Source organism: Prionailurus bengalensis, chromosome B1, assembly GCF_016509475.1.
Source record: "Prionailurus bengalensis isolate Pbe53 chromosome B1, Fcat_Pben_1.1_paternal_pri, whole genome shotgun sequence".
In the NCBI taxonomy this organism is placed as follows: Eukaryota; Metazoa; Chordata; class Mammalia; order Carnivora; family Felidae; genus Prionailurus; species Prionailurus bengalensis.
The window spans coordinates 71,710,901-71,733,345 of record NC_057344.1 but is presented as its reverse complement, the minus strand read 5'-3'; positions in this window follow the sequence as shown (position 1 = coordinate 71,733,345).

Below are 22,445 nucleotides of genomic sequence, written 5' to 3'. Positions count from 1 at the left end.
CCCACCCCAGGCTCTGTGCTGAGCATGGAGTCTGCTTAAGATTCTCTCTCCATCTGCACCTTTCCCCTGCTCATACACTCTCCCTCCCTCCCTCTATCTTTCTCTCTAAAAAAAATAAAATAGGGGCGCCTGGGTGGCGCAGTCGGTTAAGCGTCCGACTTCAGCCAGGTCACGATCTCGTGGTCCGTGAGTTCAAGCCCCGCGTCAGGCTCTGGGCTGATGGCTCAGAGCCTGGAGCCTACTTCCGATTCTGTGTCTCCCTCTCTCTCTGCCCCTCCCCCGTTCATGCTCTGTCTCTCTCTGTCCCAAAAATAAATAAACGTTGAAAAAAAAATTAAAAAAAATAAATAAAAAAAATAAAATAGAACACATAAAATATTGAAGTGCTTTCTGAGAATTTTATAGTCTAGGCACTTGAGTTCTGAGCAAGTACAGTATACTAGGTTTAAGGAAATTTTCTTTTAAGACTAATGACTGAAATTAAACACTTCCTTTATAATTGGCATGTTTATTATGCACCTACAACTTGGCAGACTCCGGAGGTACATAAATAGATAAAATGAGTCCTGTCAAGCTATGGTAGCATGAGGTGGGACACCTAACCCTTGTAAGTTGTGGATGTTAGGATAGTCATAAGAAAATTCTCAGAAAAATGATGATACCGCTACCAGGTTTTAAAAATATGGGAAGACGGACAGAATTGGAGGTGACAGTGATTTTTTATTAAGTATTTTATTTCAGAGCAATAAATTACAATATTATTTTTCCTTATTTTCTACCATATTTGGCTCAAGGTGAGAAGAGATAGAAAAATACAAGGAGAGGTAAATGAGATGTGCCAGGTACTATTTTAGATACGTTACAAATAAAAAAAAAAATCATTTAATCTTCAAAAGTAACTTGTAAGGTGTATTACATTATTATCATACTCATGTATACTCATACTCATTTATAAAAGGAGGAAATGGAAATACCAAGATGTTCTAACAGCCAATGGGCCATTTTTTAAACTCATATGTCTGAATCCAGAGCCTTCATTTTTAGGTACCACAATATATAGATGGAAATGAACAGACACATTGGAAACAGGCAGAGTAGCTACCAAACCTTATCTGTACCCGGTGTACAATCTTGGCAACTGACTCAACCATTTAATGCCCATATCTTCAAAATGGGAATAAATATCCCTATCTTAAAAATGTTGTGATGATTAAAGACTTGTTAATCAAAACTTCCACCACTCCCTAAAAGACCAATAAACGGTAGGTGTTTTATGATGTTATAAAGTTTTCTCTCTAAATATGCAAAATTAATCTTTATACGAGTATTTTTCTTCTTCTAAATGTGACCAATATTTTCTTTTTCAGATACCGAAGCATAGTCCACCCCCCAGTGGATCTTAATGCGCTTTTCTTTCTCTCTGCCTCTTCCTCTCCTTCTCCCCTCCCTATCTCCATCTTCATGTCTATCCCAAGGAGTTTTATGTTTGACATTTGCACGTCATACTTTATCAGCGTCTCTCCATTATAAACCCTCTACTCTTTCCATCTTAAATGACCTGAAACGTGTTGAGCTCATTCATCACTTTACAACTTTGTTCTTGTTTTCTCTGTCTGGAATGTGTCTATTCAATGCCTTCTCTACCTATTCAAATATTCAAACCTAAAGGTTTGGTTGGAATGCTGCCCATTCAACAAAGACTTCCTGTCTATTTCATTTGACAATATAACTCGGTATCCTCTTATGAAGTCCAATAGAAGTTCTCTTAAGTCCCATTACCAAGGATAATCACATTTCCTCTGAGTAACTGGTTTGCTTTTGGCTTATTTATACTGCCAATCATGTAATAGTTTTTTTTGTGTCTGTGTTTATCTGATAATTAAGAACTCTGAGCCCAAATCAGAGTTTGGTCTATTTTAGCAGCTGTAAAATATTTGAAAGCATGTTAATTACTACTGTAAGTAGATACATAGATTAATTAATGAATTTTTCTGCCCTATTTCTCCTTTTTCCTAATGTGGGTGTGTCTATCTATCTATCTATCTAATCTATCTATGTATAGATAGATATCTTAATTATTGCATGTATCACATTGTAAAGGTGCAATAAAATTTTATATCACGAAAAGTCATTCTACAAAAAGAAATCCTTGTAGGAATCATTGAAAAATAGAAAAAAATAATATAAAACTAATTTAAAATTAACTGTAAATAGACATGCGAAATAACCACTTCAAATATTTGGATCTATTCACATTAATCTTCCACGAATTTTGTGTTGATTATTTTAACAAGCTTAAAATGTGCTAAAATATAATTTTATATTATATTTTTAAATTAATACTCTATATTTTTGTGTCATTAAACATTATTTGAAAACATGATATTCAATGGTTTTATAATATGACATCATATGAAGGTTTTATCATTTATTTGAAGTATTTTCATATGGCTGAACAGTTATGCTGCATCCAGTGGTAAACACATTACTACCATGACAAATAGCATTGTGTTAACTATCTTCATTGTCAAATCCTTAGGTTCATGTTCTTCATGTAAATTAATGGAAGTGAAAATCTTAATTCATCAGTTGTGCATATTTCTAAAAGGATTGATACTTGTCAAATTTCCCTTCACACAATTTCTCTATTCATTTGATAATTGTGGGCATTGTAATTCATAATATATTCACACTATATGCATTTATATAAATCACTGCAACATATATGGAAGAAGCTGTGAGTAAATACATGAATTAATAAGTGAATTGATATGTTTCCAATCCAAATTTATCGCTTCTCTGAAATCATGTATGAATGCTATACATTGCATTATTTCACAGCTTTTTGTTCTGTGTTCTTTTTTAATTTTCTTTTAGCACTGATATCATTTTTATCTCTTGAAATAATTAGAAAGACATTCCTGAAGAATACATTATGTATGCTATTTCTTCCAAATCTCCTTTTTTGTCATGTTTTGGGAATATAGTTACAAGCCATAGTACACCTGTTGTCTGACAATTAGATTTCACAGTTCATGAAAAATAAAAACATAAACAAAAAAGAATGCAAACCTTTATCAAGAAGTAATTTTAAGTATTATGGTTAGAATACAAATAGCCACAGACTCTCTCGTCCTGTCATCAACAGTAACATCATGACAGCTAAAAATAATCTTCCCCTACTCTGCCCTTATCCAAGAATGTTAGACTGTGACAGCATCACATTAAATTCTTTCCCAAATTCTGTTCATAAGCTCTCATATGTCACACTTCAGGACATTGAATCCTTAGAGTTTCTAAACAACATGACAATGAGATCATTCAGTTGTCAGATCTCTAAACTCGGAGGCAAGGGGGGCAAGCATGTATATTCTTGAAAGCATTTACTCAACCAAGAGAAATGCATAGAATACACAAGAATGATTGAAGAGTCAAATAGCAACTTGGAGGAGAATGAACCTGAAACGGGTCATACCAAACCAACAGTACTGCTAGGGTTACTTTGGGGTAAAGTGAACAGCTCACTAGGCATGATCACACTGAGTGCCCAGATTATGATCTCTAAATAGTTCTTTTCCACTCAGAGGAACTAAGACTTCCTGCACAAAGAAACAGTCTCAGACGGGCAGCAGAAAATATACAAGATGGATCTGAACCAGCTTCACATACCAGAAAACAAACTAGCTTTCAGAGCTAGTAGAGTCACGCCTAGAGGAAGCAGGAGCTGACTGGAAGAGGAACCTACTGGACAAAGAAAGAGGGCATTTTGTGCATCAAGAATGAAAACTGTAATAGATGGAAACACATCAAAACAAGTTAGGATGCAGCTTCCTCTGGTTTCCTAAATATGTTACCACCCATCTACCCAATCTCCATTTTCTGAAAAGTAACCTCTTATGTCATTTTCTCAACTATCCTATCTGTCCTTGATGTTTTGTGCATGTTCACTCACAATGTGGAGGGCTTGAACAATCAATAAGGAGAAGCCTGGGTCTCAGATTTACTCTTTACAAATTTTTAAGAAACACACACACGCGCGCACACACACACACACACACACACACACACAGTCTGCTCTGCCAGACAAAAATAAAGTTGCAAGTCAGTTCGGCTTTTTTTGCATAATGATGAACCCCCACTCCCCTTGCCATCTTGTCCCAATTTCATTTTTCTTGTGCAGTTATTTTAATTTCTAATTTGAATAGAAAGAATAAAAAGATTTGACTACTTTCCAAGAAATAGTTTCCTGAGTGATTTGTTATAAATAAATTATATCCAATAAATCTGCCAATTTGAAAGAAATAAGTATATTAATTAAATATAGTGGGGCACCTGGGTGGCTCAGTCAGTTAAGCGTCCGACTTCGGCTCAGGTCATGATCTCGCCGTCCGTGAGTGAGTTCGAGCCCCGCGTTGGGTTCTGTGCTGACCGCTCAGAGCCTGGAGACTGTTTCAGATTCTGTGTCTCCCTCTCTCTGACCCTCCCCCGTTCATGCTCTGTATCTCTCTGTCTCAAAAATAAATAAACGTTAAAAAATTAAAAAAAAAATAGTAACAAATATGGCAAAACCAACAGAAAAAGAAATAGAAAAGGCGATTTGTTCCATATCTTAGATGTCTATCAAAACTGTAAAGCTGTTATAGAAAACCTTACTATTAAGAATTCCACCTACTCCTATTCCTATTAATGAATCACTTGCTTCAGTGATGAATTTCACTTAATATATAATAAAGAAAGAGTCTTATCTTACATGACATCTTTTGGAGAACAGAACAAAAGAGAATGTGGACTGGGACTTTTTAGGAGGCCGGTTATATAACCTAGACATACAAAGTGGACAAAATCATCACAAGAAAGAAAAGTTATAGTTAAATTCTTTCCATAAACAAAGACGAAAAATTTTAAATTTAATATTAGCAAACTAAATCTGGTCACGTTTAAAAAGGATAATATGTCATCATTCATGAGGTTTATTCGGGCATACGCTAGCTTTACTATTTGAAAATTTATAAGTATAATTCCCCAAGTTAGCAGAAAAAAAGAGACGGTTATAAGACCATCTCAATAGATGCTATAAAGTCATTTAAGTTAGGACACATTTCTGATAAACTTTCAACTCATCAGGAATAGAAGTGGAATTTCTCAATCTGATAAAGAATATTTACAAGCAAACTTATCGTAAAGATCATACCTGGTGATAAAATATTGAGAGCTTTGTCTTGAAACTGGGGTAAAAGTAAGGCTGTCTTCTATAATCATCTTATTTAATACATCATTGCCAAAGGCAGCATAATGGAATAAAAAGCATAAATGAAAGGAAGAATTAAATTTGTCCTTGTTTGAAGACAAAATGAGTTATTACAGAAAATCTATAATCTATTAGAATTAATTTATGAATTTAGCAAGATTGCTCAATACAAAGGTCAAAATACAAAAGTCAGTCAAATAGTTCTAAATCTCAACAACAGAAAAAGGTAAAAAAAAGAACTGAAAAAAGATACTAGTTACCAAAGCATCCCTAAAATAAAATAACTAGTATCTACGTTGAAAATTACAAAGTAATTTTGATGAAAGTTAAAGCTCTAAATAGATGTAGGGATATACTATGTTGATGGATCAAAAGTTTTATTGTACAGATTTTTTTCCCAATGAAAAAATAGTCCAATGCAATACACAGTTGGGTTATGTGTTTTGTTTTGTTTTCTTTTGTTTTGCTTTTAAATAGACAAAACGATTTTAAAAACTGGTGAGAAATGCAAAAGCCTAGGAAGAACTAAGGCAATTTGATGAAACAGACAAACAACGAAGGATTTATATTGGTAAAATTAAGACATACTTTAAAGGTATAATAATTATGCCTTTTTTAAGCATAATTAAAAGATTATTTCATGCATTTCATCTACAAAAATCCATTTTGAGTGAGGTGCAGACTGAAATGTGAGTTGCAAACAAGATATAAGGGAAAAAAATAAAGTGCAACAACACTGTCATTTTCGTGAGGGCAAATACCATAGAGCAAATGATTGGTAAATTTGATTATATTAGAGCTAATACATTATGCTTATGCAAGACAGTTGGAGAGCAAAAAGGCAGATTTATAGATTCTGAAAATATATTTGCTTTACGTGCATTTGACTTAGATTTCATATGCAAAATTTGTAAAGACTATTTAAAGATCAATAATAATACAACGAAAAAAATGGGCTAAATCCTTGAAGGGACTTCATAAAGAGGATGACACACATTAGAAAAGTCTCTTTTAATCAACAAGAAAATACAAGTCAAAATTGTAATGTCCTAATCGAAACCTCAAAATGACTAAAGAGAGACAAAAGTTTTAAATTGTGTTTTCAAGGATTTCAAGTGAAGCAATGCGAGGTCTCTCCTCCTTACTGCTAAGAAGAGTTAATTTGATACATTCATAACAGAAATCATTGGAAGTATCTAGGAAAAGTACTAGATAGATACTCTATGTCCCAGCATCCATCCTGAGGCATATTCAACAAAAAATACCCCAGAAGGTGGCTGCAAATCTGAGCAACAATGCTGGAGTGTGTGCATCACCACCCTCACCGTAAAAGGCGAGATTTGCGTAGATGTTGTCACACTGGTGAGAAGCTACTCGTCTTCTACTTACCATCTAGCTACAACGTGCTGTTATCCCAATTTAATTAGAAAATCAGCTCACGTCAAAAGTGGCCAAGCTTAAGCAATCTATTGCTATTTTAAAAATATTTTCTCGTAAACCAACGAAGAACATCAGGTTTGTTATTCCTTTGCTAGTATTCAAGTATGTTCTTGTTCTGTCTCACAGGAGTTTCTCGGGCTCAGTGTTTTGGGGGTTTTTGTGGTCCTATAATTGCATGTTGCAGTAATTCGTAAGTGGCAGTGGTATTGACGGGAAAGTATTAACGGAGTTTTGAAACACTGAAATGTTGACATGTTCACCTGTGTAAACCACTTTTGTTGCCAACTGTTGTTTTTAATGCTTACCAGCATAAGAATGGGCATGGTTAATCTGGCACCACATTATGCTGCTTTAATTGAATTTGGCTAAATGTTTTCCTTGTATGGGTGCGGGCACTGAATCTCAGTGATCAGTTTATCCAAAGTCATATAAATAATTTGCCACGTAGTCATATTCGGTATTCTTGCATTTACATTTCTGAACAATCCATACATATAATAGGTACATTCCAGTTTATCAGTCATGTAGCAAGGGGTTCCAAAGAAGGTTTTTCGGTTCAGTTGTAACTGTGTTCAGATGTTAGCCTAAGAATTTACCAACTGGATGACTTTGTATCTGTTTTACCTCTTCAAGCCTCAGTTTCTTCTTTTGTCAAATGGAGCCCCTAAATGGTAGCTTGTGTGAATGTATACATGAGTTTGGACACATAGTGTGCTTAGTTTGTTTGCTATTATTACTTTTGTTTAAGATAAATTCATGTATATTTTACTACCATTTTTAAATTTTTACCATACATTAGTTTGGAGACATAAAATTATGGATTAGATTAACTAGATTAACTAATAAATTAACCTAAATTGCAAACTAGCACTTACAACTTTTTTTAATGTTTTATTTATTTTTGAGAGAGACAGAGACGGAGTGGGAGATGGGGGGGTTGCAGAGAGAGAAGGAGACACAGAATCTGAAGCAGGCTTCAGGTTCTCAGCTGTCAGCACAGAGCCCTGATGCAGGGTCAGAACCCACAGACCGCGAGATCATGACCTGAGCCGAAGTCGACCACTTAGACTGAGCCACCCAGTTTCCCCCCAAATGAACCTTTTTACAAAATAGGTGCATATACAATCGGCCCTATATCTTTGCAAGATACGACCCATTCTTAATTTTTTCAGTGAAATGACCCAAAAAGTCACTGAAGAGAGATAGTTCCTCATAATTGTTTTATTAAATAAGTAGGGCATTGAAATTAAAGCAAATGATTAAGACAAAATAACAGAAAAAGTCATATAATATGTGGTTAAACTTAACTAGATTCCTAGAGCAATGTAGTGTTACCAGTGATACTTTGGGTTAAGGCTAACAGGTTTTTATTTCCTTTTTAAATGATAAAAGCGTTGGAGTCAGTAAATCTTTTAATTTAGGAATTATTGTTTTGGCCAATTCTTCATTTGCAGCTAAACTCACTAAAGACAATTCATGCCTGCCTTTTTTCTGAGTTAATATAGCATATTAATGAAACGTTTTCATATTTAGAGTTAATAAGAATGAAAATCTAACCAAATGAAGGTAAAAATTAAGAAATTGCTGAATAGGGAATCATCGGATAATATCCAACTTCTTTGTTCTAAACCAGTGGCCAAACTGTGGGAGGGTATGCTATTACTCCAGTGTTTGAAAAAACACTCTAGGATGCCAAGATTAACTGCCTAAAAAAGAAAGCAAACAATAATACCAAACTTCAAAAGCTACAGTTTTGCCCTGAAACAGAGGATTATAAAAACCTTACTTATGATAGTCATAACAAAAACACAAAGTTTTGTGTCAAGGCAGGAATAGTTCTGAGCCTTTTTAAATTCCAGCCCAAATGAGACCCCTGATTAAAATATTAAAAAGAAAAATGGAACAGGTTTAAGGTGCTAGGATTAAGGATAATTGCTGGTGAAAACCCCACATTGGAGCCGTAATTCAACAAACACATTTATTACACTACCTTTAAGGTGTTATTCTTGTGTGGTTTTTAGGTAGTATAACATTTAGTTTAGTCTTTCCTGAGTACCCATCTCTGAATTTAGAATATGAATAAAAAAGTTGTTTTCAATCATTTGCTAACTTCTGTTTTCTGCTCAGAGTGGTGTAGAGAAAAGCCGAGGGTTTCATTAACACTTTGACATATTTTAGCGTCAGTTTTTTAAATGGAAATAATTTTCCCATCTTGAGAAACAGAATTTTTGAAAAAGCTACAATTTAGATTTAACAACACTAGCCCTTACCATTGTGTATGTTGTGAGAATCATGTTAGAAATAAGCATAAATACCTTTTTTTACAGTAAATTTCCATAAAATGTAAGGCTTTGCTTTTATTAATGTTAAAGTAGTTTTAGGTTAATTTATGTATTTTAAGAGACAGAGAGAGAGAGAGAGAGAGCAAGGGAGGGGCAGAGAGAGAGATGGAGAGAATCCCAAGCAGTCTCCCCACATGGGAGCAGAGCCCTGACATGGGGCTTGAACTCACGAAACTGCAAGATCATGACCTGAGCTGGAAACCAAGAGTCAGACACTTAACCAACTGAGCCACCCACGTGCCCCTAATATTAAAGTATTTTTGTGAGTAGGATTTGGCCCTAGGAATATGGTCCATGTGTTCTGAATGGTTTGTCTCCTGCTATATTTGCAACTAATGAGTGAAGAAATGCTATCAGAAGTCGATAGGTTTTTGTAGGCAAAGTCCATGAAAGCATTAGTTAATTAACACTTTATTTTTTTTAAGTTTTTTTTTCAACGTTTTTTATTTATTTTTGGGACAGAGAGAGACAGAGCATGAACGGGGGAGGGGCAGAGAGAGAGGGAGACACAGAATCGGAAACAGGCTCCAGGCTCCGAGCCATCATCCCAGAGCCTGACGCGGGGCTCGAACTCATGGACCGCGAGATCGTGACCTGGCTGAAGTTGGACGCTCAACCGACTGTGCCACCCAGGCGCCCCTAATTAACACTTTAGATTGTGATGGGAGTATTCATGAACTGTCAATTTTCAATAAGGAATATAGACCAACATAGTGATTTCAGCCCTGGAGGCTCTGTTTAGAATTTTTAGTTTTAGTTTTAAATAACAATCCATCCATCTATTTTTCTTTAATATAACTTGAGGCTAATTGAAGAAAATTTGTTCAAATAAAGTCTTAAATACTTTTGATCATAGGAATTTGCATTGTTTGTTTTTCTTACTTGACATAATCCTATTTCATACTTTCATAAATGGGAAATATCAGTTTTCCCATGTCTGTGTATTTCAGACTAAATTATAGCTATGTGATAAATCTGAATATTATTTTTTTTTGCCTATCAGTTTTACCAAGGAAATAGATATTTTTGAAGTCACTGTCAAGTAAATTATTTCTAATCCAGTAGTTTAATCTTGGTGGATTAAGAGCTATTTCTACTGTAGATCTGTTATTTAATCATCATACGGCACATTTTTCTTGGGTACCCATTATTTGGCTGGCATTGTGCTAGGTGTGGGAATATGTAGTTTAATAAAGTTTGCTCTGTGCCTGAAAGGAGGGCCCAGTGTCCTAGTGGAGAGAAGAAAGTCAGCATTTATGTCTTGTGTTGTTTTATATGAGCATGCATTGTACTAAGAGATGAGAGCCCAAAGGAGAAGTAGTTAACTCAGACGTGGAAGGCCAGAGGCAATGAAGGCTTTGAGAAGTAACTATTGTGCTGTTCTGAGGAGGCCAGAAGGTATTTGGCCAGGAAGAAGTACAAGACATGTTAACATAATTGTAAGGCAGCCATTCCCATAAACTGTTTAAACATCGTGATTTTTATGTACTCTGAAATTCAGACTCTAAGTTTGTACCTATTTTTATTACCAAGAAATCTGCAAAAGGTAAATCCTCACCCCAATCCTTGGCCACACCCCATACTTTAACCTTAGCCCATCTATGACTCTGAAGTCTGGATTTAAGGATAATGGATGAAGGGAGGCCTGTGCCAGAGTGGAGGTAAGAGTCAGAGGGAGGCGTGAGAATAGTCTGGGGGTGGGGGGAGTTGTGTGTTATCACTATCTGATCAACAACAAATACCCCAAGTTTGCATATTTACTACACTTACTTGGAAGGGCAATTGTCTCTCTAAGTAAAGCTTCTACTCATCATTGGCAATTACCTTGTATCTTAAGCTAATTCTCAAATTCTCAGTTTGTTTTAGTTATAATGCTCACAACCATTTACTTACTTTTTTTTTTTTTAATTTCAGAGAGAGTGTGCAAGGGGTGGGGAGAGGCTGAGGGGAGAAAGAGAGAGAGAGAGAGAGAGAGAATGAATATTAAACAGGCTCCATGCTCAGGACGTGAGCTCGATCCCACAACCCTGGGGTCATGACCGGAGCTCCCTTTGATGATGACTCGAGGCGAAATCAAAAGTCAGATGCTCAACCCACTGGATCACCCAAGCGCCCCATCATTTACTAGTGAATAGTAAACTAGTGAATAGATTTGACTACATAATAAGTATCCTTGAATTTTCATGTTTTTCTAAAAGTGATTACCTGGGCTTCCAGAACCAGATAATCACATTATGAAGAAATATATTATCATTGGATATCTCTTGGACCACAGAAACATTTAATATAATGGCGTGAAATAATCAGATTATGGAAGACAACCCTCACTAGGAGGTCCTAGGAAATATGTGTGAGGCCAGTAAGGCTTTTGTAAAACATAATGGAATGAATACCTACCTTCCCTTCTCGTCTCTGTGATCTTTCTCCTCCACGTGTGGGCAACAAGTGTTCCTAGGTTTCCCCTTAGTGGTACAAGTTCTCCCATGGAGCAAGTTCTCCTGCTCCAAGCATATCCGTTTTCTCTTTCCAATTAGTTTTAGACGATCCTTATGGTGCTGTCTCTCTGATTTGGTGGAGGCCCCCCAAAGGGCAAAAGTCTGGGGGAATTTGGTGGCAGAGGCAGTGAAAGGATTCACTGGAGAACAAACAATGGAGATACAAGTTTATTGGCTACACCGCAAGGGGTCAGGGACAGGACAGCAAAGGAGACACTGTAATGAGGTAGTAGGTGGGGATTGTTTTTAAAGAGGGAAGATGAGGAAGTTTGGGGACTTATGGAATTTTGCCTCTTTTGGCAACTGTGACTCCTTATAAGTAGCATGCTGGTTAGTTAGGGTCAATGCATATTTTGACGTGGGTCACCTGATGGTGTTGTCTATTCAGCCAGGGGGTTGCCGTGGGCCATTACTACATTCCATCGCTCAAGCCTATTGCCTAAAAGTGGCCTCTACACTTAGTAAAAATGTTATTATAGTCATCACATCTATCTACCTTCAGATTTTAATCTAGTCCTGCCTTAATCTGTAAACTTTTAATATTATTAAAACATATACATCTTTAAAATGCTGCACATAATGTACATTAATGCAGCAGCAGATTCCAAAGGTGTCCCGTAACCCTCAAGTTAATTAAAGAGAAAAAGAATACTGAGCCCTGTGGTTCAATATGTGTCTTGTACAGTTATGGAGGCTGGAAATCCCAAGATCTGCAGTTGGCAAACTGGAGTCTCAGGAGCTGAGGGTCAGTTCCACTGCAAATCCAAAGGCCTGAAAAGGAGAAGAGCTAATTAGTTTAGGTTCTGCTTGGAGTTCAAATCCAAAGGTAGAAAAAATATATATATATATATATGTATATATATATGTATATACATATGTATATATATGTCTCAGCTTAATGACCGGTACAGACAGCAAATTCTCTCTTAGTCTGCCTTTTTGTTCTGTTCAGGGCTTCAGTGGATTGGATAAGAAGAACTCATATTCAAGAAAACAATCTGTTTTGTTGGATCAATTGATTTAAATGTTAATGTCATCCAGGAACACCCTCACAATGCACCCAGAATAATGCTTAACCAAATACCTGGTTACCTTGTGACCCAGACAAGTTGACACATAAACTTAATCATTACAATTTGTTTAGAAATGTGCTAAATAAAGTTGAGCAATTATAAGATTTAGGGCTTTAAAGGCAGATAAAGGTATGGATTTCCATATGGATTGACTAACTCTAAGAGCAGATATGATACTGCAGAATTTCCGAAACATTTTGACTGTGTTAAATGAGAAAGTCTTTGGACAAAGTCTTTTGGATGTTAGGACAAAGCGTTCTAATCAGTACATTTTTATAGTAAATAACTGGAATTCTATATATGTCTTAAGCATTTTAAAAAGTAGGTTGTTATGTTTTTTTGTTGCAAGTTTGGTATTCCACATCACACCTATACTCCCGGGAAGTAAGAAAAGAAAATTAAAAACGGGAAAAGTGAAATAATTTTGACAAACATTACTCTACGAGTTTTTGAAGAAATATATTTATTTCTGATGTCTAGAGGTACTTCTATATAAAGAAAGCATGGATCTATTTATTTATTGTATTATTTAAAGGGTACAGATAAATAAAGAATAGATTGTATAATTTATGTAGTATGAAGAAGTTCAATATATAGGAAGAAGAAGGAAATTAAAGCTTTAAAAAGGAAGTTTATTAAAGTCAGTGGGGAAAAAAGGAGCAAATGAATTTCCTTTATGGTAGTTTGGCAGAGATGGTAATCCAAAACAAAAGTCACATGGAGACAAATAGTCAATGAGAGAATATTACTGGGAATAGAGATTGATATCTGACTGATAAGGAGCCACAAAATGTGAGGAAGAGGAGAGCCTTGGAACCAGAACAAGAATCCATTCAAGCCTAGAATTGTTATTTAAATATAAATGACTGTTATTTAAATATAATACAATGTTTTAAACAAAAAAAAAATGGTTTCTTGTTTATGACTCATTTGGTAAATGTTAAATATTCCATTAAAATTTTACCACTCTGAGAAATAGCAATAGATGCTTAGTAAATATATCCCCTTCCTTACTCTTGCAAAAAGTTAAATCATTTTTGAACTAATATCCTATGTGTTTTTATTCCTGATAATTCCTGTCACCTAATATTTTCCACCATAAAGGCTGAACGGGGGAGTCAATGTTCAACTCATGACTTAAACAGAAGAGCCTTGTACATTCATATTTTTCTTATGAAATTTCAAAATCTAAATCTGATTCAGTTCCTTGAGAATTTTTTTATAATTAATTTTAATTACTAGCCACAAGACATAGAAGATGCAAGATATAAGGTAAGAAGTTATCTCCACATGAGAGAAAGAAAAGCTCCCTGGAAGATTTGAAAGGAATGAAACTAGATTTAAAGTGCTGCCTGGCTCCCCGAGATAGGACTCAGCAGCGTTACTAATGGCAGTTAGTTAGATTCTAATAGGTTCCCTGGAAGCCAGCAACAAGGAAGTCATGGCCAGCTACTGAGAAACTCAGAGGCCCATCCTGGCAGCACTCACCAGAAGCGGGGTCAAACCAGACAGGTCCAAGATGGCAGCTGGTGCCATGACAGGAAACCCCTGACCAAATTAAGGAAGAGAAAGTGTGAAACCCTGTTTCCAAGAAATCCCCGGCCCAGGCAATGAACATTCCATTCCCTAGTTAACAACTGTCAATAAAATATAGAAAACCAAGCCCCAGGGCAGCTCTCTCTTGAACTCACCCACTCTCACATCTGGAGAGTATACTTTCACTTTAAGAAACTCTCTAGTTTGTCTCCTCATATGCTGTGTCCTGTCTGTCCTTGAATTCTTTCTTGGGATGGGACCCGGAGCCTCTGGCAACATCTTTGAGATGGAATGGGTGAAGTGTCTCCCCAGCTCATTCAGCAAAAGCATCAACTACCTGGGCTTTGGCCAAGAGTGGCAGGATGAGGCAGTTGAATCCACACATTGAGGGGAAATATGAAAGCAGAGGAGGCTTGTTCACCGCTTATCATTTGGAGCTTTTGAGAGGAAGTCACCACACAGTGTGCTCCATGACCGCAGAAGGTGGCCCTATCACCGTAGAACAGTGACATCGTTGATTAGGCAGAGAAAGAGCCCAGATTAATGCTCTGCTCATGGCATGCAGTAAACTCAGTTATTTCTGTAGCTTTGATGATGATCACAGGTGTGCTGAGAGCTGGTCATTTGAAAGAATCTGAGGTTTTCAGGAAGGGGATGCAGTGTGGGATACACTAAGCACTGTGAGACCATAGATACTTGTATGGGTGTTAACACATGCCCAGAGGCCAGGAGAGATTAAGTACAAAGGCCAGCTACTAGAGGACAGGATTCAGGTAACAGACTATTCCTTCCTCTATCATGATGTTATATATTCCCATCTATTCCCAAATGCTACAGAGGGAAAAGAGAAGAAAAAGAGCAGATAACAAAATTCTGAAATTGACTGGAATTCAAATTTACCCACTTCTAAGGAGGTATGAAGTCAAATCATTCATGAGCAACTGATTTTCTTCATAGTAAAGTCAAGAGAGACAGATTTCTGCCCATCAGAATCATAAAATGGTTATAGAAAATATTTGTGCTTGCTAGGTCCTGTTTCTAACCATTTTAAATATATAAACTCATTTTATTCTCTAAACAACTCTTTGAGGTAGATACTATTTTTAGCAGCAATTTCAAAAGGAGCAAATTTAAGAAAGCTCAGGCACTTAGCTAGTAGGTATACTCTACTCCACAATGGGAATATTTTCTATCTATGTAATTTTATCCACATTTTCTTTTTTAATTTCCATCCCCACTCTTCACAGCATACATTCCTTGTTGGCAATAACTATTATATGGCTTACTTGTCTCATTTTTCACTTAGCCACTTGGAATCTTTAAACTTTTATGTTCCTTCCTTTGACAATATTGTTCCCTCACCTCCCATAACTTTTTTAACTTGGGATTTTGTGTTATCAGGCAAGCTGGGTTAATAAAAGTTTTTCCTCTATATGTTTCATGTGCAAATAGTTCATTTGTGCTGATAAACTTCCACAGGATATTCATAACAATTAATTCTTAAAGTTTTACAAAGTGAGTAGAAGTGGGAAAAATGACTCATGAGGTTAAGGACCAGAATAACTGTGTTCGAAAATCAAATGGGTTGGTGAAAGCTCATATGATATACTGTATTACAGGATATGCGATTTATTCTCCATATAAAATAAATGTATTTCCTTTATTGGTCAGTAGTCAAAGCCACGTATGAAACTGACTTACCTAAATTCTTATTTTAGGAATTGTCACATAGTATAAGATAACGGCCTAGACCTTGAAGTCTGACAGCTCGAGATGTCAGTCCCAGTTCCTCTAGCTTATTAGCTGTTAGATTTGAGACAAGTTCCTTAACTTCTCCAGTCACAGTGTTTTTTATTGATAAAATAAGAATTATGAAATCTATGTGCCAAAGTTTTTAGACGGAGATTTGGGTCAATTATTAAAGCAAACTACTTAGCCCAGGGTAGAAAACAGAATAATCACTTTATCATCGTTATTATCATCACCACCACCACCACCATCATCATCTTTATCATCATTACCTAATCATGTTATTTCTTTTCAAAAATTCAACTACTTATTACGTGCTTAGTGTGAGCACATCTTTATTTTAGTGATTGGGACACATTAATGAACAGTCTGTGGGGTTCCTATAGGAAAATAAGAAACATAAGCTACAAACCCAATGCTGATAAATGACAGAAATGTATTTCTCACAGTTCTGGGGGCTAGCGGTCTGAGATCAGGGTCCCAGGGGAGAGTCTTCTTTCAAGTTGTAGCCTGCAGCGTCTCACCTGTCCTCTGGTCTCTGGTGGCAATGCCAAGAGAGCTCTCTGGAGTCGTTTCTATAAAGGCCATTAGTCCCATTCATGAGGCCTGCACCCCCATGACCTAACCATTCCCCAAAGGTTCTGCCTCCAAATACCACTGCATCGGCTATTAAAATTTCAACATATGAATTTGGGTGGGACATAAACATTCAGACCATCGCAAAAGCTCTGCTTTTTGCCATTTACATTCTATCGGGATATAGACAAACATCACTCAATAAACTAAATATATCGGTAACTTGTAGGGCGTTTTTATAAGCCATTAAATGTCACAGAAAGCAGCAAAAAATAGAGTGGGTTTCAGCCACATCATGTTGATTTGAAGGAACTGGGATACAGAATGAGTTACAGTTAAAAATATAGTGATAGTCCTCATCGGAAAGGCAGTTTTTGGGGCAAATCCTTAACAGACATGAGAGAGCTAGCAGAAGAAAGTAGTTTTGGGCAGCAGAAATGACCAATGCAGATGCCCTAAGATAAGAGCACATGTGAAGTTGGAGGGATTTCGAGGAGACCAGTGTGGCTGGAATGGAGTGAGTGTCTAGGAGAGAAGTGGCTGGGGCAGAGAGTTAACCATGGAAACCGATCATGTTGGTGGTGGAAGCTGCTGAGGGTGCTTTGGTTTTACTCTGAGTAAGATGAGGGACCGCCGCTGCAGAGTTTGAGCCAGGAACTGATGATGTATCACCATCTTCTGAAGGTGCAATGAATCAGCACTTAAAATACAACGACAGCCTATAAAAAATGATTCTCCTACACTTCCGAATCGTGATAAGAAATCTGAATTTTCGAATAGTCAAATTTTATTTTAATTGAATTCCCTCTTTTCCTTGCATTTTTCAGTAAAAAAAAAAAACCTTTTTAAAGAAATATTTCAAAACCAAAACTGATATTTACAGAACATAAAAAGCGTGTATTCCATGAGGGAATAGCAAGGATGCATTTCATGTGATAATAGAGTTAAAATTGTGTATGCCACTTAACGTATGGCCACAGACCTGTTTATGATTACACCTCTATAGACTTAAGTATTTTTCGTTTATTATTTATTATACTGACACTTCTCTGAGATTTTTTTTAAGTCCGTCCTTAAACACATACTAAACTAGATATGAAATGTTTAACTACTTGAGAGCAAATAAGTTGAAAATATTCAGGGGCACTTGGGTTTCTCAGTCAGTTGAGCTCCCACTCTTGATTTCAGCTCAGGTCATGATCTCACATTTGGTGGGATTGAGACCTGGGTCAAACGCTGCTGACAGCACGTACCCTGCCTGGGATTCTCTCTTTCCCTCTCTCTGTCTCTACCCCATGCATGCTCCCTCTCCCTCAAAATAAATAAATAAACTTAAAAAGAGAAAATATTCATAAATATGAATAGCTTTATCATCTCAAACAACTGGTTACGGATCCTGATTTGAATATGCATAAACATTGAATATGCAACTAATTTGCATTGGATTTTCCTCTTCTTTTTTCTGTCCTGTTCAGAAATTGATGTGATTTATAAACAGATTGTCATGGTCTGCTTGGCCTTCCTGTAAGAAGGCATCTTGAAGTCACTTAGCTATTTGTCTAGCTTGCAGAAATACTGGGGCTTGGGCGATAGCAAAATAAGGTTGTACAAAGTATCAATTGATGAGAAAATCAGGATCCAGAGAATCTTCTAAAAGTATAATCAGAAGCCACATCGGCACCCTTTCTACATTAATTCTCTTATACACCTTAAACTGGTCATCATAACTCAATGACTACTCAGGAACTACGTGTATCTAAGTTCACACTATATCCTAGAGTTTAAAATACAAGTGTCACTTGTTTCTTACTTCACAGACAGAAACTGCTCAACTTCCTTTGGCTTTTAGTCTAGACTCACGGCATTGCTAGATGTTTTAAAGACTACCTGGCCCTGTCTTTCATTTAAAACAGAGACACAGAGAAAATAAAGGACATGCCCACAACCTCACAGCTAAAGTAAATAGTTCATGCTCAAGCTTTCAGACACATAGCTTTTGGAGAAGGCTTCTCTTTGTCCATGTGTAAGGAAACAATTCTTATTTTAGGTAGAAGTGGTCTGTTACAGTCATTGAAAGCATGATGCAGATTTTTGTTATAAAACCAAGGTGACGTGATTGAGAAGGAATATCTGATGTAGTAGAGAAAGGAAAGTCAAAATCTAAATGATTCATAAAAGACTGCCTTGCAAGTGGTTAACTCTGGTAACCAAACTGGAAATTCCTTGATGACTCAGGGCCTACTACTCATCTGTGCTTGGCAAATTAGTAGAGAACTGAAGACTTGCCTCAGACAGGAAATTGGAATTTAGTGGGTAGTTAAGTAGTAAAGAACAGCTCTGCAAGAGGAAGAAGACAAAAGTTCCCTTCTCAGGAAACTGACACGAAGTTGTAGTCTCCAAGAAAAAGCTCATCTACTCTGGGAATCATGTTACCCTGAATGTGACAAAATTGAGATGTTAGCCCAGAAAAGAAGTGAAGGTACTAGGTCTTAACAAAGAAAAGAAATACCTCAGACAGCAAAAAGATACAACAGATTTTGGAATGATGTCCTTTTGACTTTTAAATTATATAATTGAAATTATACTTGAATTATAATAGAATAAAATTCAAGTATAGTGGTTTTCAAGTGGAGTGCATGTCTTATGTCACAATGTGTGTGGTGTATTTAATAGCCAAAATAATAGAGGAAGAGATTGTAGTTTTTTAGTAGACAACAGCCAGAGATGCTAAATACCCAGCGATGTGACAAACACAAATAATCATCCCATCTAAAATGCGATCAGCTGCCCCATGAAGAAAAAAAATGAGGCAACTCAAAGGATGTCTTTTTGAGAAACCAAGTCTGTATCCTCAGGTGTCCAGTCTAGAGGCAAATGGAAGATACTGAGAACATGTTGAGTGAAAGAAACAAACAAACAAATCTCACCTCTATAACCTAATCTGTTTCTGTATGTTTATATCTTCTCTTTCTATTAATATTTGGTTCAATGTTGGAAAAGACCTGGGATATTCCCTTTAAAAGATCCAAAATTTTCTAATCTGAAATATAAGTACAATTGTCGTCTTTATTGTAGACAGAAGCAATGGCAAGTCAAAACTAGGAGAGGTATTATGTAGCAATAACGTGAGGTGATAAAGGAAAGGAATCATGACTGCTGTTATCATAGTCTTTTTTCCCAGATTAACTCCAAAAGTATAAAGGAGTACACATTGTCCAGTATCCTGTTCCAAGTATCCTGTGATGGTGTTTAATGACTACAATGTGTGAGGAGAGTCCTAGAGGAGTTAGGTGAAGAGTTGTTGTAAGAACAAACGTGAATTCAGTGCAATGCATTAGGTATCTACGTCTCTGCTCTGGAAAGGGACCTGATCTGAAGCACATGCCTCCAATCAGAGATCTTGAACCATCTAGTTTAATTCCCAATTCTTGGAGAGTGACTTTGAATTACTCTCTTTGTTCAAAGTGTTGCTTTAAAAGTCAGGATGGAATAATGAGGTCACTAACTGCCCTACTACCTTTGGAAACTTAAGCACGATTTTATGACCCATAGCAACCTTATTCATTTTTCAGTCCATAAATTATCACATCATAGATGACAGCCCAAGATGATAATATAGGAAGGAGAAAAGGTGAGACTCACATACATGTTTATATATTCAAAAGAGAAAAGAAGATTACATTGTGCTTTTATAATTAAAATCTCTATGTCTCATTTGCACGTAATATGTTTTTAATTTTATGGTCTTTATTCTTGCTCTGCCAATTTACTGATGAAAAGTTTTAACTCCATAGAAAATATTTAGACACATTTTAGTATCTATAACTTCATTGTACATGTCATTTTCTTGTGGGCCTCCTAGCAATTTTTCAACAATGTCCCTTCTACTTAAAATAAAATAAAATGTTAGTTTAAAGAAGGGAGTAAAACCTTTTATTATGCCAGTGTACATTTTCACAATTTAACTTCTATCGACCTTATCAAAGACTTTGGAATAAACCCAAAGTAGATATTACTTACAGATTCTATGAATAACTAATGATATGGTTATAAAGCAATTTGCCAAGGTATTAAGTACCCATAGGTATTAAGTGTCCAAGGATATGCTGACTACTGGGAAGTGGCCTGCTCATATAAAAGAAATAAATTCACTCCATGAAGGCAAGAGTATGTAATTTGCTATAAATACCATTTCAGATAGTCAAGGTCTTAGGAATAAACTTATTTCACACCATTGAGAAATGTTCTCCAAATTTATTCTAAAATATGCTCTTCATCAGGGGTGTATGTTAAACCAAATTCCCAATTCCCTCCCCTAGTACTTCTAGTTCCTAACTTAGCACCTCTAGTGTGTGTGTGAATATATATGTAACTGTGCCCATGTGATTTTACCAATCTGGGTAAAAGGTGCACTATGAAAATCCCTGCCATAGAGTACGTTAGAGCTTAATCTACACCAGTTATTCTAACAGAGAAAATTTAATACAAAGAGTTATTACCTAGGTATAGAAAACTGTTGAAAAGGGTGGGGTAGAAGAGATACTGAGTGATGAGGTTCTGGAATGATGGGGATTCAGAGCCAACGGCCAAGAAAGAATTCTTGAGATATCTTTGCCGTTGGCTCTGAATGGCACAAAAAAAATGATTTGGTACAAAAAAAGATGATTTTATCAAAGCTTGGGGACAGAACCTTGGGCAGGAAGAGCTGCCCCAGGCCTATGAGGAGAGACTAATTATATATTTGGGAGTCGGGGGGAGGTAAAGTCAAACGAACATTTCCAAAGGAATTTTCATATGCTAAAGAAGACTCACTACTCCAGGCCTAGCTATTGTCAAGCCAAGATTGTTCTTCCCTCCAGCAAAGCATTAATATTAAGACAGTAGGGAGTTCCTGGAGGAATGTTCTACTCTACCTGCCTCAAGTTATTTGTCAATGGGCTGCAGGTTTTCAGGAAATTTAATTTTATCTGCCATTTCCTTCTGCCTTTACTTCCTATATCACTAAAGTGTGTTAAGGGTCCTCATGACCTGCCCTAGGTTTTTGAGAGGACCCACACGATTCAACATACAGTCATACTCATGGCTATGACTTATTACAACAAAATGATAGAAAAATCAGCAAAGGAGAAGATTCATGGGTCAAGTCTGGAGGAAATTTGACTTGAGCTTTCAGAGGTCCTCTTCCAGTGGCGTCAGACAGAATGCCTCTGGCTCCCTGAGCAGTGAACTGTGGCAACATGGGTGAAATTTTGTCCTACTAGAGACACTCAGTAACCAAGGGTTTTATTGGGGGTGGTCACACAGGCACTCTCTACCTATCACATACCAGAATTCCAGCCCCCCAGAAGGAAAGCAGGGACTCCATATAAGCCAATGTTTAGCCACACAATAATACATTCTTACAAGGGATGGTTGGGAACCAATCAAAAATCTAAGTTCCCAGACACCAGGGAGGGGCCAACCTTGCAGGCAAGACTTTCCAAGGAGAGTAGTCCCCCACCTGCTATATGAACTCTTTTTCATGCACAAGGTTTCAGAGCTAGTGGCTGCAGAAAACAGTTACCTAGAATTGAGGAAACAATGAAAAGAGGTTGGCATCATTAAAATGTAAAAGTTTGAGGGAGGGGCCTCCTGGAGTGAAACTCACACCTCTGGGAAGGGGACAGTGCTCCCGGGGCCATCTTGGCTCTGCGTCGGAGGCTGGGGTACGCAGAGCTCGCATCTGGTATCTGGCAGCTGACAGTGGTATCAGTTGTGTGATGCTGATGTGTTACAAGAGGGCTCCATGAACTGGTTGTGCAACTATTGGAAACAGCTCAATCTGGACACCCTCTATTTCTACACGCTGCCTCTGCCAAGGGGAAGAAGGAGCCGGGCAGTGCTGGCTGGAACAAGAAATCAACAGCAGGAAGGAAGTTGCCCGTTCTCCTTTCTCCAGCTTCTCTTCTCTGTCTAGCGCCCTAGTTGTGCAAAGCCTAGTGGGGCC